This window comes from Schistocerca nitens, chromosome 4 (assembly GCF_023898315.1).
Source record: "Schistocerca nitens isolate TAMUIC-IGC-003100 chromosome 4, iqSchNite1.1, whole genome shotgun sequence".
NCBI lineage: Eukaryota > Metazoa > Arthropoda > Insecta > Orthoptera > Acrididae > Schistocerca > Schistocerca nitens.
The window spans coordinates 159,053,144-159,069,680 of record NC_064617.1 but is presented as its reverse complement, the minus strand read 5'-3'; positions in this window follow the sequence as shown (position 1 = coordinate 159,069,680).

The following is a 16,537-nucleotide window of genomic DNA, read 5'->3' as shown; positions in this document are numbered from 1 at the left end:
TTGTAAATGAGGACAGTAAGGCAGATTCTAGGACATGTACTTTTCAGAATCCAAACGGCTTTCCCATATGACCATTTGTCGCACTCCTGCTGCCTTCACGCAGCCACAGCTCATAATGCTCCCTCCATCGGTTTTTACGGGAGGTACCACACAGTGTGGGTTACATTCCTTGCCCATTCGGCGATGGACATAGGTCACATCCGACAATTCAAAAATCTGACTAAATAATGCAAGAAATTCTTTTCTTGATTTTTTAAATTAATACACTTTGCTTCCTACCCAAACTGGTATGTGTTGTCAGATCATCAAGTTGACAAACTAACTAAATGTTTGCTTTGTCAGGCCGGACAATATCTTACCAACTTTGTACGGTGCCTTTGTATTCTTGTCGGAGAGCGATGGATACTTCCTGACTTTACAGCCGTTTATACCAGCTTCTTGTGGTAGTCTACGAGTGATGCAAGCAGATATTGTTTTGTTAAAAATTTCAAGCAACTCAACAGCGACATCTAAATAGGTTTTGTTCCTATTTTTTAATGAGTCTGTTACCGTCGTTAGGTCATCATGGTCTGTCCTGTTACACTTGCGCCCGATTCTGGGCCTATTAACATGCGATCAAGTCATACCGCATCGCTCAATACCATATTGTACAGATCGGCGTGAACATTTCACAGTTTTCGAAATCTCCACTTGCGATTTCCCTTGCTCATGTAAAAGCTTTATCTGTGCTCGTTTTTATAATTTCGTTTCTTTTAGGCATAATGCGGCTCTATGACCGATGTCACAATTATAAACAGGAAAAGGTCGCTAGATTTGTCATGTGTGTCCGCAAAGAGCGAATGCAGCGACCTGATTAGTACACAGATGAACACTGGGATGACAAATTTTATTAAATCAGATGTTTTATCGGTGGTTTTGAGGGGAACAATTGTTTTTGGCCTTTTATATGCTCACAAACCACTTTTTTCAACCAAAGCGTTTATTTACTGTTATACACTACTGGCCATTAAATTGCTACACCATGAAGATGACGTGCTACAGACGCGAAATTTAACTGACAGAAGAAGATGCTGTGATATGCAAATGATTAGCTTTTCAGAGCATTCACACAAGGTTGGCGCCGGTGGCGACACCTACAACGTGCTGACATGAGGACACTTTCCAACCGATTTCTCATACACAAACAGCAGTTGACCGGCGTTGCCTAGTGAAACGTTGTTGTGGTGCCTCGTGTAAGGAGGAGAAATGCGTACGTATCCGACTTTGATAAAGGACGGACTGTAGCCTATCGCGATGGCGGTTTGTCGTATTGCGACAGTGCTGCTCGCGTTGGTCGGGATCCAATGACTGTTAGCAGAATATGGAATCGGTGGGTTCAGGAAGGCAATACGGAACGCCGTGCTGGATCCCAACGACATCGTATCACTAGCAGTCGAGATGACAGGCATCTTATCCGCATGGCTCTGACGTCTCGATCCCTGAGTCACAAGATGGGGACGTTTGCAAGACAACAACCATCTGCACGAACAGTTCGACGACGTTTGCAGCAGCATGGACTATCAGCTCGGAGACCATGGCTGCGGTTACCCTTGACGCCGCATCACAGACAGGAGCGCATGCGATGGTGTACTCAACGACAAACCTAGGCGCACGAATGGCAAAACGTCATTTTTTCGGATGAATCGAAGTTCGGTTTACAGCATAATGATGGTCGCATCCGTGTTTGGCGACATCGCGGTCAACTCACATTGGAAGCGTGTATTCGTCATCGCCATACTGTCGTATCAACCGGCGCAATGGTATGGGGTCGATCCCTGCGAAACCCTACATTTCAGCAGGATAATGCTCTACCGCATGTTGCAGGTCCTGTACGGGCCTTTCCGGATACAGAAAATGTTCTACTGCGGCCCTGGCCAGCACATTGTACAGATCTCTCACCAATTGAAAGCGTCTGGTCAATGGTGGCCGAGCAACTGGCTCGTCACTATACTCCAGTCACTACTCTTGATGAACTGTGGTATCGCGTTGAAGCTGCATGGGTAGCTGTACCTGTACACGCCATCGAAGCTGTATTTGATTCAATGCCCAGGCTTATGAAGGCCGTAATTACGGTCAGAGGTGGTTGTTCTCAAGATTGGTGACAGGCAGAGACCTCCACCAATGTCTAAAGCAAAATTCAATATATTACCTAAATTTCATATACAGCAAAATGGCTCTGAGCACTATAGGACTCAACTGCTGAGGTCATAAGTCCCCTAGAACTTAGAACTACTTAAACCTAACTAACCTAAGGACAACACACACATCCATGCCCGAGGCAGGATTCGAACCGGCTACCGTAGCGGTCGCGCGGTTCCAGACTGTAGCGCCAGAACCGCTCGGCCACCAGCGGCCGGCATTTTGGGTACTGAATTCTCAGGATCTATGCACCCAAACTGCTTGAAAATGTAATCACATGTCAGTTCTAGTATATTTGTCCAATGAATACCCGCTTATCATCTGCATTTCTTCTTGGTGTAGCAATTTTAATGGCCAGTAGTGTATGTATCGCACACTTGCAAAATTTCTAGTGTGCTCAATACATATGGCCAAAGTTGTGCTTTATTTTCATTACAACGTTAACTACTTCTCGCAGCAACAAACATTCGACCACCTAATGAATTTAGCCTACCCTATGTGTCTCCTTCCAGCCATGAGTCCAGTCGCTTCGTTTCGGGAGACTGGCCCTTTGATGGATGGGTTACAGGCGGCAGCTGGTGATGCTCGCTTTGCCTGCTTCTGGCAGAAGCATTGCCGGCGCGACACGGGGCTTGTGGACGTGGCAGCTAACACGCCTCTGCCACGTGTCGGCCACGCGGTCGCCGTTGTAAATCTCGATTACCGGCCGGCATCGGGCGCGCTGTCCGCATCTCGCATCCCCCCCCCCCCCCCCCCCAGGCGCTGACATTTGCAGCTCGCTGTCGGCGGAATGCAGAGGACTCGGCGTAGCCCGTGGGGCTTCCACCTAAGTCTTTCGGGAAGCGCAATGCCACCTGCCCGTACAGTGAATGATTGTTGGCCTCGCTAAAGCCGACACTTCCTGTCCGCTCGATGCATCATTCACACCGCGTTCGGGTTTACACGGCTGTCCACCGAACAGAGGCTGTCAGGTGAGCGTATTTTGCTGCACTCGCTCTATTTGTGTTGATCAGATTTATTCTTGTATTTGTCGCGCGGCCGCATTCGTCCTCGTCGAACATGGAAACAAAGATGCTTTTAACCTCTTACGTAGTACATGCAGCGATAACGTTCTGTGACGAGTTTAAAAATGCGCGCCGATTGGGGACTCGAAATGGCCCACTCGGTAGCTCACGGCCCATTAAGAAAAGTGATTCAGGTTTTGTTCTACAACCGAACAATCTGTTTCTCAGATAGACAGTGAGTTAGTTAGTTAATTAATTAGTTCCTTGTTACATAGACACTTTAAACGGTTCTTTTATCGGAACGGCATGAAACGAGTCAGTTTCCAAGGTAAAGGTATACAAGCTGACTGTTACCATTCCTCCATGGAATACATGGGGTTGTTCGGGAGATAAAATTTTAGGTTAAATTCAAAACTTACTTTGCTACGATAGAGGTATTTTATGTTACTGGGCAAATGATCAAAAATTTTTGTTGCTGCTTATTGAACTCCTTTCTGAGCCACTAACTGCATCAATAATGGGTAATAGATGTCATTTTGTCCTCTGGTGTTGTAAAGCAAATGTTACTATTATTCTCAAATTGTGATGGATTGTTGATGAGGAATCTCTTTAGTGACTTTATGTATTATGATGGTGCAATTAAAAGGTCTGACTGTTAGAAGAGGTAGCTACATGACGACTGTAAGTCAATACAACATATTACTCTTCCCTCTTGCTGGCCGTGGTGGCCGAGCGGTTCTAGGCGCTACAGTCTGGAACCGCGCGACCGCTACGAACGCAGGTTCGAATCCTGCCTCGGGCATAGATGTGTGTGATATCCTTAGGTTAGTTAGGCTTAAGTAGTTCTAAGTTCTATTGGACTGATGACCTCAGAAGTTAAGTCCCATAGTGCTCAGAGCCATTTGAACCATTTCTTCCCTCTTACATTAGTGGAGTCAATAGTTCCTCTCTAAGTGATGAATTACTCTAAAATACTATCCGAGCAGAAATTATTGACTGGAAATATGTAAAAAATGTCAAGAGGTTGGGTCGTTTGTTTCCAAGACCACCAATTATGAGAAGAGCAAAGGTAGACGAATTAGATTATCTGAAAACCCATTACATGTTTCATCTAGTTCAAGTTTTCATCAAAATGTACACCGAAAAATTTGAATGGTATTATGTTATTAACTGACTCCTGTTAATATGCTACATCAATTGTTATGTATGTATTTGTTGTGCAGAACTGAATAAAGTGTGGTTTCTTAAAACTAAGGGAGAGTCCATCTTCAGAGAACCACTTAATAATTCTTTATAAGACATCATTAAAAAAATTATCCCTTGCTTCCTCTCTAACGGGATTTATTATAGCACTAGTATCGTCTACAAAAAGTACCAATTCTGCTCGTTGAATGTTAAGTGGAAGGTCATTCAGATTTGTAAGGAGGAGGAGTGAACCCAAAATTCAGTCTTTTCGGAGTCCCTTTGTGGTTTCTCCCAGGTCAATAAAATTTTCTACTTTTGCGTTTGAATTATTCAGCGCCGCTTTTTGCATCGTATTTTTCAATTATGATTCAAATCAGTTGTGTGTACAGCCGTCAGTTTATTAAAAATTAAGTTTAGCTTAGAGGACAAAATAATCCATACAATCAAAGGCCTTGGAAATATTACAGAAAATATCAACTGCCTATATTTTACAATTTAAGGTGTGTAATATTTGGTGGGTGAAAGTGTAAATAGAATTCTAATTGTAGCATTCGTTCTGGAATCCAAACTGTGATATGCTAAGTATATTGTTTCTACATAAATGTGAGACTACTCTTCAGCACATTCCGTTTTAGAATATTTTGGAAAAATGATGTCAGTAAGGATATTGGGAGATAGTTCACTAATTCTTGTTACCTTACTTATAAAGAGGTTTAGCGATAGCGTATTTTAATTTCTCTGGAAAATTTCCTTGTACTGGCGATGCATTGTATGTATCATTATGGGCGTTGCTTATGATGTTACAGAAAATTTTGAGAATTTTGTTTGAAATCTCACGAATACCATATGAGTTCAACTTTTTTCCATATTTTAAATTACCATTAATACATGCGAAGGAGATTCTACCTGTAGTTTTTTAAATGATATCTGGAATAACGTTTACAATACATTCTCTTGCATCTTTAGCTGAAACATTTAATACTAATTTTGCGACTACATTTAGAAAGTGATTGCTAAACGTATTCACGGCTTCTAAATTACCAGTCACAACATTGTCGTCTAGTTTATTGTTTTGTTATCTTGTATGCTGATTGGCTGTCCTGTCTCCTGTTCGTAAATATGTGATATAGAGTTAATATTATTTTCTGAATTAATTATTTCTGTCAGGATGTTATTACTTCTAGAAATTTATTTAACTTCGTTACAATACTACAGTACTTTAAGAAGAATGCAAATAAAGTAAATAAGGAAGGCTTCCCTTTTTGTTTCCTTCCCACTCATTAAAATTTCCCAACTGTGTCTGAATTATTCAACACACTTCGTAATAGCAGCATGTCTATACAATTTAAAAACAAACTCGGGCACAAACACAGGTTCAGTTTGTCTACTGAGGGACCCTTAGGGGCAACCTAACTTCAGTGCTTCAAACAGTTACTGAACGAATTTGAAGAATTAAGATGTTGTCACAATCTACTCGTTAACACCTATAACCTGATGTTGGAGGTGTAAGACCATAAGTCAGATATTACTATTTGAAGCAGTGTAGCTCATGGTGCACAACTCGCCAGGTCTACATTCATGCAGTATTGGAAATTGAGAGCACTTAGTGACACACACAATAAACTTTACAGGTAATTTCAAAAATTCTACGAAACTTTTTCTCGATTACACTGCGCCTCCCCTTCCACTCCCCACACAAAATGATGAAAGGGGGGAGGGGGGGGACCTCCGCGTGTGTTACTTATCAGTTCACCATATTTTCAACATTCTTCTGTAGCATCACATCTCAAATGCTTTGATTCTGTACTGTCCCGGTTTTTCCACAGTCAATGTTTCACTACCACAAAATGATGAGTTCCAAACGCACGTTCTCAGAAATCTCCTCCTCGGGTTAAGGCCTATGTTTCATACGAGTAGATTTCTCTTTACCAGGGATGTTCTTTTTGCCAGTGCTTGTTTTTTTCCTTGCTCCACTCATCATGGGCCCTTTTGTTAGCAAGATAGCGGGATTTGTTGAACTGGTCTAGTTCATGATCACCAGATTTGATTTTAAGCTTTTCGCGGTTCTGATTTCTCCTACTTCTCATTACTTTCATCTCTCATGGACACACCATACATCTGTGGAAAATGCAGCTGCATAGATAAGGCAGATATCAAGAGCTCAATGGAAACCCAGCTCTAAGCAAAGAAGGGAAAGCAGAAAGGTGGAAGGAGTATATAGAGGGTCTATAAAAGGGCGATATTCTTGAGGACAATATTATAGAAATGGAAGAGAATGTAGATGAAGATGAAATAGGAGATATGATACTGCGTTAAGAGTTTGACAGAGCACTGAAAGACCAAAGTCGAAACAAGGCTCCGGGAGTAGACAACATTCCATTAGAACTACTGACAGCCTTGGGAGAGCCAGGTCTAACAAAAATCTACCATCTGGTGAGCATGATGTATGAGACAGGCGAAATACCCTCGGACTTCAAGAAGAATATAATAATTCCAATCCCAAAGAAAGCAGGTGTTGACGGATGTGAAAATTACCCAACTATCAGTTTAATAAGTCACAGCTGCAAAATACTAACGGGAATTCTTTACAGACGAATGGAAAAACTGGTAGAAGCCGACCTCGAGGAAGATCAGTTTGGATTCCGTAGAAATGTTGGAAGACGTGAGGCAATTCTGACCCTACGACTTACCTTAGAAGAAAGATTAAGGAAAGGCAAACCTACGTTTCTAGCTTTTGTAGTCCTGTCTTACTCAGTTGCGCGTAATATTACGGTATATTGATAATTTTTACTTATGGACCGTCTGACAGCAACTGAATAAAACACAATTTTAGTGCCATACGCGTTTCGCCTTTATTTTCTGCAAGGCATCATCAGTGGCAGGTTGCGTGGACAGTTTCTTACATATTACGCTCCTGTTGCACTTTTAGTGTTGTTCTTCTTCTTGTGAACGCCAATTTGCGGTTTTTTCCACATTCCACAGCACTATGCACTGAACGCTTGTTTTAATGCAATGTTTTGGTTTCTGTTGCCGACTGTACGAGGGTAATGGAATGTAGTCGAATTAAGTCAGGTGATGCTGAACTAATTAGATTATGAAATGACACTTAAAGTAGTAAAGGAGTTTTGCTATTTGGGGAGCAATATAATTGATGATGGTCGAAGTATAGAGGATATAAAATGTAGACTGGCAATGGGAAGGAAAGCGTTTCTGAAGAAGAGAAATTTGTTAACATCGAGTATAGGATTAAGTGTCAGGAAGTCGTTTCTGAAAGTATTTGTATGCAGTGTAGCCATGTATGGAAGTGAAACATGGACGTTAAGTAGTTTAGACAAGAAGAGAATAGAAGCTTTCGAAATCTGGTGCTACAGAAGAATGCTGAAGATTAGATGGGTAGATCACATAACTAATGAGGAGGTATTGAACAGAATTGCCAGGAGTTTGTGGCACAACTTGACTAGAAGAAGGGATCGGATGTTCGGACATGTTCTGAGGCATCAAAAGATCACATATGTAGCATTGGAGGGCAACGTGGAGGGTAAAAATCGTAGAGGGAGACCAAGAGATGAATACACTAAGCAGATTCAGAAGAATGTAGCCTGCAGTAGGTACTGGGAGATGAAGAAGCTTGCACAGGACAAATTAGCAAGAAGAGCTGCATCAAACCAGTCTCAGGACCGAAGACAACAACAAGAACAACAACAACAACAACACGGATCTACGTCAAACTGACATGGAGGATGATTGGTGACATAGTGCTTGAAAAATATCACACGGAAATGTATCGCACGGGAACAGAAGTACAGTATGCGCTACATAAACTGGATCTAATGGCAGTGCCGATGGCGCTATTCGTGCTGTACGATTCCTTTCTATTTGAAACGCTGACAAACAGAATAAAGTGGTTGTATGTTTCTCTTTCCGTTAGGTTTTACAAGAGCAGTCTGAAACTGCAGGAAAATGTTACCCATAACATCCCATACCACCCATGGAACGTAAAAAGCAATATGTAAATAAAATGAGGAAGGAACATAAAATATAACGTTCTTGTCTTCGCAGTTGATGAAAACAGATGTAGTACTGCCCAGCGTGAAATATTATTGATATCACAAAACAATACATCTTGTACGTAGCATTCTACGCCTTTCTATATAGTTGCCTAGAGTTTGGAAGGTAGGACTGACCTATCGACCAAGTGAATGCAGAAATATAGGATTTACACCAACGATAAATTTGAATTATACCTTCACATTGTTTCCTGTGCAGTGCTCGGTAAGTGCTGAAATACAGCACTGCTGAGCTCGGAATTTTGTTCCCCTGGGCGAATTGAACCGTGATCATGCCAACTACGATGTAATCTAAATGTACATCAATATATCGTTACATGCTGTGAGGCCTATAGCAGATGGCACTTATCATTGTGCTATATATTAAGAGTTTTTTAGTTATATTCACTTTCTGAGAGGGGGAAGGAAAACGACATGTACGGCTCTCTGCGTACTACTTTTTGGCTGATTCTGCTTCAATGTGTTTACGTAATCGTTACGAGGTATCCGTAATACCTGCCTTCAAAGATGCTTCCTTGAGTTTTCTAACCGAATTTCGGAGTGGTGCACGTCTTCTTTTCGAGTGTCTGTATTTCAGGTGCCGGCCCTGGTGGCCGAGCGGTTCTAGACGCTACAGTCTGGAACCGCGCGACTTCTACGGTCGCACGTTCGAATCCTGCCTCGGGCATGGATGTGTGTGATGTCCTTAGGTTAGGTTTAAGTAGTTCTAAGTTCTAGGGGACTGTTGACCTTAGAAGTTAAGTCCCATAGTGCTCAGAGCCATTTGAACCATTTTTTAGAACCATGTGTGTATTTCAAGTCATTCAATATTTCTATTGCACTGTCTCGCAGAGAGAAGACTTCTGTGACCGTTCGCAGCACCGTTAATCGTATTCCAAACGTTCCGCAGTAATTTGCTATTGTAATCTGATTTGGATACCACCCAGAAGAGTGTCCTCTATTCCGTTAACCGCAGTAGTCTATGTCCTATCAGTGTATCGTAACGTCACAATTTTTTATCTACCATTTGGCTGTGCCATATCATAGCTCTGAACTTTTATATTCCAAATATTTATATGAGGTGACTTACTTTATTTGTGACTATTTAATCTCGTGACTTTAGGATACCTCGCTTTCGTATGTTTTTGCTTTCTTTACGTTAAGACTGACATTGATATTAAAACGATATCTAATTTGATGTTACTTAACGTTTCATGGTCTAGAGTCATCAAATAGGCAGCCGTATCATTAGTGTGGTTCTGAGATGGAAATTGGAAATTTGTGGTAAGTTCCTACGGGACCAAACTGCGAAGGTCATCGGTCCCAAGGCTTACGCACTACTTAATCTAACTTAAACTAACCTAACCTACGCTACGGACAACACACACACCCAAGCACCAGGGAGGACTCGAACCTCCGACGGGGGCAACCGCGCGATCCGTGGCAAGGCGCCCTAGGCCACACGGCTACACCGCGCGGCGTTTCTGAGATGGAATGTAATAAATTCCCCTGAGTCATTAATGCCTAACATCAACGACAACTGCGCTACTACACTTGCCTTTGCCATACCATATGTTATTTCCATATATCGATGTATTTCCATGCGTGATAACATCAATTAATTTTCAGTTCAATTTTAAACCTACTTTAAAATGCCATAAAAACAGATTTTTTTGTAGAAGGCATTAATATATAGACATAACCATCGCACTTGAATGACTATAAAGCACTGTTGCCTCAAATTTTGTATTTTAATCACTGTTGGTTTTTTCCTTCCTGAACCACTTTTATTTCCAAGGGTGTTATCGCTTGTAGGTTCAATATGCTGTCTTATCCAGTCTTTTGAATTAGTTATGTAACTTCTATATAAAGTTTTTCATTTCTTATCTAATAAAATAACTACCTGTAAAGCCCCTTTCGTTAACATCACATGCCAAACGCTCAGATTCTCTTCCTTTCCGGTTTCCCCACTTTTCACGGCTGACGCCTACCCAAATCAGCGCTCACTATTTACACTTTTGTGATGATTATTTTCTTTATCTATATAAGCTGATTTACTTCCCCTGACCTCCTTCCTTTGTTCTTAGCTATCGAGGCAACAGCATTTCTTCATTTGGTCTGCTAGATGGTCCTCCATTCAGCTGAAAAATTTGTCGCTAAACTCATTTCTGCTGCTCTTCAGTTTTCTCATCCGTCCTTAGTTTATTTTCAATCCAATTTTAACGCTCAGTCTACTCTTATTTTGATACAACGACTACAGTAATTTTCTTTTACTTTCACAGAATATTGTAGTGTCCTAAAAAAATCTTATTATTTATTTTGTTATCTTCCATAGCTTTCGCTCTAAAGTATCAAACTTCTATTTTCATTATTGTTCGGTTAAGTACATATTTATTTTAAAATATGTTTATGAATCCATTATTGTTCCTTCTACGCATGTACAAGTTAGAAACATCAGCTCACTAAGTGTTACTCTCATTGAACTGAAAAGTGTCGATGTTACAGTTTCTTTTGGGCACTAAAATATGCAAAATTCCAAGTCGATGAAAGTTACTGTTTGTGAGACACTAAAATGATTTGTGCACTCACCCACAAATGTCTTAGGACAATAAGACATTCCAAAGCACGACATACTATGCAGCAGCTTAAAGCACTTACCAAATAGTGGTACCTGTTAAAGAATAGGAATAAGTCCTGCCAGGTGACCAAAAATGCTCGCCGCTATCTATTAATATAACAGAAAAGCATTGTATGTAAGACTGTGGTGCTCAGTATATTGTTCTCGCTCCTTGCATTCTAGCTTGATCTCTTCACAGGAGAATGCAAGTCACGTGAGAATTTCGTGCCCCTCAGAGCCACATAAAACAATAATACCTTAGGAATACTGCAGCAAAGCATGCCCAACCACACAATATAGCAGCGTACTAATTTCGCTTTGGTTACACAATGTTAACTAGACTGCAGCAGGTTGGTTTGAAAATTAAATGCAAATGCTAGCTCGGAAGGTTTGTTTGAAGAGCAAACATAGATGCTAGGAAGTACAGCATAATTGAAACGTGTATCTGCCCCGAAAGTTCAATTTAGAGCGTGTGCTAAAATGCACTTAGTGGAATAGTAACGTAGAGTAACTTAGAATAATACAATGGAGAAACAATATAGACAGAATTACTCACGAAGAATATTCGTGTAAGATGTGTCTGTGATGAAACAACTTTTCATTGCTTTTCCGTGGAAAATACGTCCTGTACTAATTTCTTAATGGGGTTTACTCTGTTGGGTTTCATCGAGCAATGAACACTGGCATCTTACAGTACAAAGTGGCTTTAGAGATGTCGGGAAACAATACCATATATTTTGAACGGAGACGTGTTCATAAAGACACTTCAAGAGATTTCTGCCCTATTCAACCTCAACTTCGTCTTTCTTCCAAAGGTTCACATTCGCAGTCCTTGATTATATCTTTACAACGACCTCTTATAATCGTAGTAATGCGTCTCTCATTTCTTGCTTCGTTTCCTGTCATACGTACTTAAAGCGAACTTCTAAACCTGGAACAATAACCTAGAATTGATCACAAAAGCGTCTTATCAGCTTGCGTTTATCTCATATAATCCACACAGTCCGAGAATCCTCCGAATAAATCTAACTCTTCCGTTGAAAATCTGTACTAAAGATTTCAAGAGATCATCCCATTTAATATCACTTCCTTGTGACACGACTAAGCACCAACCAGATGCGACCGACTCACGATTCATACTGCTTGTAATGAGATATTTCCGGGTTATATCTCTTTATTAATGTACCTTTCTTGCATTTATCTATATTTATACAGGGTGAGTCACCTAACATTACCGCTGGATATATTTCGTAAACCACATCAAATACTGACGAATCGATTCCACAGACCGAACGTGAGGAGAGGGGCTAGTGTAATTGGTTAATACAAACCATTAAAAATGTACGGAAGTATGTTTTTTAACACAAATCTACGTTTTTTTTAAATGGAACCCCGGTAGTTTTGTTAGCACATCTGAACATATAAACAAATACGTTATCAGTGCCGTTTGTTGCATTGTAAAATGTTAATTACATCCGGAGATATTGTAACCTAAATTTGACGCTTGAGTACCACTCCTCCACTGTTCGATCGTGTGTATCGGAGAGCACCGAATTACGTAGGGATCCAAAGGGAACGGTGATGGACCTTAGGTACAGAAGAGACTGGAACAGCACATTACGTCCACATGCTAACACCTTTTTATTGGTCTTTTTCACTGACGCACATGTACATTACCATGAGGGGTGAGGTACACGCACACACGTGGTTTCCGTTTTCAATTACGGAGTGGAATAGTGTGTCCCGACATGTCAGGCCAATATGTGTTCAATGTGGTGGCCATCATTTGCTGCACACAATTGCAATCTCTGGCGTAATGAATGTCGTACACGCCGCAGTACTTCTGGTGTAATGTCGCCGCAGGCCGCCACAATACGTTGTTTCATATCCTCTGGGGTTGTAGGCACATCACGGTACACATTCTCCTTTAACGTACCCCACAGAAAGAAGTCCAGAGGTGTAAGATCAGGAGAACGGGCTGGCCAATTTATGCGTCCTCCACGTCCTATGAAACGCCCGTCGAATATCCTGTCAAGGGTCAGCCTAGTGTTAATAGCGGAATGTGCAGATGCACCATCATGCTGATACCACATACGTCGACGCGTTTCCAGTGGGACATTTTCGAGCAACGTTGGCAGATCATTCTGTAGAAACGCGATGTATGTTGCAGCTGTTTGTTACAACACGCAACTGAACGTTGGAGGTTTCAAGCATCAACTTTAGGTTACAATATCTCCGGATGTAATTAACATTTCACAATGCAACAAACGGCACTGATTACGTATTTATTTATATGTTCGGATGTGACAACAAAACTAACGTGGTTCCATTTAAAAAAACGTAGGTTTGTATTAAAAAACATACTTCCGTGCATTTTTGTATGGTTTGTATTAAACAATTGCACTAGCCCCTCTCCTCACGTTAGGTCTGTGGAATCGGTTCGTCAGTATTTGATGTGGTTTACGAAATATATCCAGCGGTAACGTTAAGTGACTCATCCTGTATAAGCTTGACTTTCTTGACATTAAGAGAAAATTCTGTTCAAGTAGTTCAGAATTTTCTTACAGAGACGTAGACATCAGGAACGTCATATGGCAGTATCTGGTAAATCATTTATGTTAACCTGCCGAGAATATTAACGATTTTATAACGCATCTTTGCGTACACCAAAAGCTACTTTCATTTTCATTAGGCGTTAAACACAAAGTAATGCACTGTAGTACTCATTCTCAGATCAATTAAATATCTCCGTGGATGATCCAAGTGACATTAAGAATCGTCACTGTGGTACAGTGAGGAATGCCTGTCGTTGTACGAGTGAGGCAGCATCAATCACTTCAACTGTATGTACTGCTTGTGAGGTATCCTGTGGAAAATAGCGGCTGTATTTCACACGAGCGTTTCTTTGCTAAGACCATATAGGTTCTTTGGTAGTTTTATATTCCATCAGAGACGCCAAGATTTTATGTGAAAATTTATTCTTTAGCTATGTTCTACAGCACCTTTTTCCTTCGGTGGCGTAATTGAATCAAAACACTTAAATGAATAAGATGAAATGAAGTGAAATTCAGGCATCGGCCACAAATGGCCATTGAAATGCATTCAATGGCAAGAAATCTGGTAATGCAGCTTGACGCAGCGAGAAATGCATATGGCGGACAGCGGACGTAAGTAGTGTGCGACAATATGGGAACTTGGGTCGGACTGGAAGCGTGCTCGTATAGTCGAGGTCACTAAGGCGACGGCTGGTGTGCAGTAGGAAATCCGGGTTCGAGTCCCGACCCATCACCAACTGTCACTTTTCGCCATTTAATTCATTTCAGTGGCCAATTCCGATCCATGTAAGAATTTATTCGGTTTAATTACTTACATGTATGCCTGTTGGAACAAGAATGGTGTCGCTACATTCGGACACTTCGAAATAGCAGAAAACACATATAAAATCTTATGCAAACATTCAAATACTCAACACTAATGTTTATATAATTGACATAATTCTGTACAGTTTCTGCTTGCGGGATTGAATTACTACACGTCGTAAATTAGTTTTCTGTTTGCTGCAAATATTTCATGAATAATGAGTAGCCAGCCACAAGAACGATTAAAGAATTTTGCCTTTTTAACCAAGTGCATCACTATTTTTATGCAGTTTTTGTTTTCAACTCCAAGGGCTAGAAAGGACCCATTACAGAGGCGAAGTGGTCGTCTTTTTGGATGCGAGAGCGCTTCTGGAATGATTTGTTTTCATTAAACATCACAGAGAAGTAGTTAATCCGTATACTGATTTTGTTGCACTTTCAAAATGGTTCAAATGGCTCTGAGCACTATGGGACTCAACTGCTGTGGTCATAAGTCCCCTAGAACTTAGAACTACTTAAACCTAACTAACCTAAGGACATCACACACATCCATGCCCGAGGCAGGATTCGAACCTGCGACCGTAGCAGTCGCACGGTTCCGGACTGCGCGCCTAGAACCGCGAGACCACCGCGGCCGGCGTTTCACTTTCAATGCGTAAGTGACTCTCCACGTTTCTGGTTTATGTTTTCTATGAACAATGATGTATGGATGTCAGTAGCGCTGGCCTCGTGATGTTTGAAGACAACAAGTGATTTTGCTGTCTCTGAAGCAGTGTCCAGTACAGTGACTCCACTTTCTTCAGTCAAATAAATGGTTCAAATGGCTATGAGCACTATGGGACTTAACTTCTAAGGTCATCAGTCCCCTAGAACTTAGAACTACTTAAACCTAACTAACCTGAGGACATCACACACATCCATGCCCGAGGAAGGGTTCGAACCTGCGACCGTAGCGGTCACGCGGTTCCAGACTATAGCGCCTAGAACCACTCGGCCACCCCAGCCGGCTTTCTTCAGTCTTTCGTTGTTGTAGTTACTGATGAAGCTTAGTGAGGAATCGCTATCATATAGCACATGTCACATAATATACATGGGCTTAATGAAAAACTATAAATCCTTAACCGAAGATAACACCATCATATTACGAGCTAAAATTATGCCCCAAGGTCCTGTACGACATAATTAGCGATATCGTTTCGTAATTTTGTTTTCCGTTACATTACCTTACCTTTCCTTGTGTATAATTACAATATTTAAAAAAACTCTGGTAATTTCTTCTAAAAATTATAGGACCTGCTTGTAGTTGCTAATCTCAACTTCAAGATCCGATTCATCATTGCGAAACCGGTCTTATGTTGATCCTAAAATAAAGTTAGGGGCTGTTTATACAGTTTATTACAAGATTAAACCACAGATTTTTAAAAGATCTTTTAATTATGTATAGATTATGCTGTGGTAGCCCACGTAGCCCAAACAGCCATTCTGCATTTTATATCTCCTGTGCTTCGACCGACACAGTTATTTTCTTCTTGAAGTCTGAGGGTCTTTCTCTTGTCCCATACATCTTGCACCTACATGGAATAATTTTGTCGTGGCTGGCTCTGTCAAGAATATCAGTAGTTCCGAAGGAACGTTGCCTACTCCAAGGGCCGTGTTTCGAATGATGCAAATTTTTCTCGCAGTATCATATTTTCCATCTCGTCTTCATCTACTTGATTTCCTTCGCATAGCTCCTCTATATTTTGAATCCACTTTTTCACCTTTCGCTTCGTTGCTTAGTACTCGTTTTTCATCTGTGCTCTTGACATTCATACAACTGCTTCTCTTTGCTCCGAAGGTCTCTTTAGATTTCTTATGGACACCACCTTCCCGTCGCTATATAAGGGGAAGTCAAATAAAAACGAGAAAGGTGGAAGAAAGGAGGTATGCTATTTATTATTCTGAAAGTAATCGCAATAACTGCTAATATATTTATCCCACTGCAGGACTAGACTGTCAGTGCCTTCATGGAATCCATGGTTGTACCTAGGCGTGGCCCTCTTTATCCGAAGCAAACCTGCGGCCACAAGTATTTTTGTTCAGGACTCCAAAATATGTAAATCACCTGGGGAGGAATCGGCACTGTGTGGAGGATGTGGAAGGCCTTCT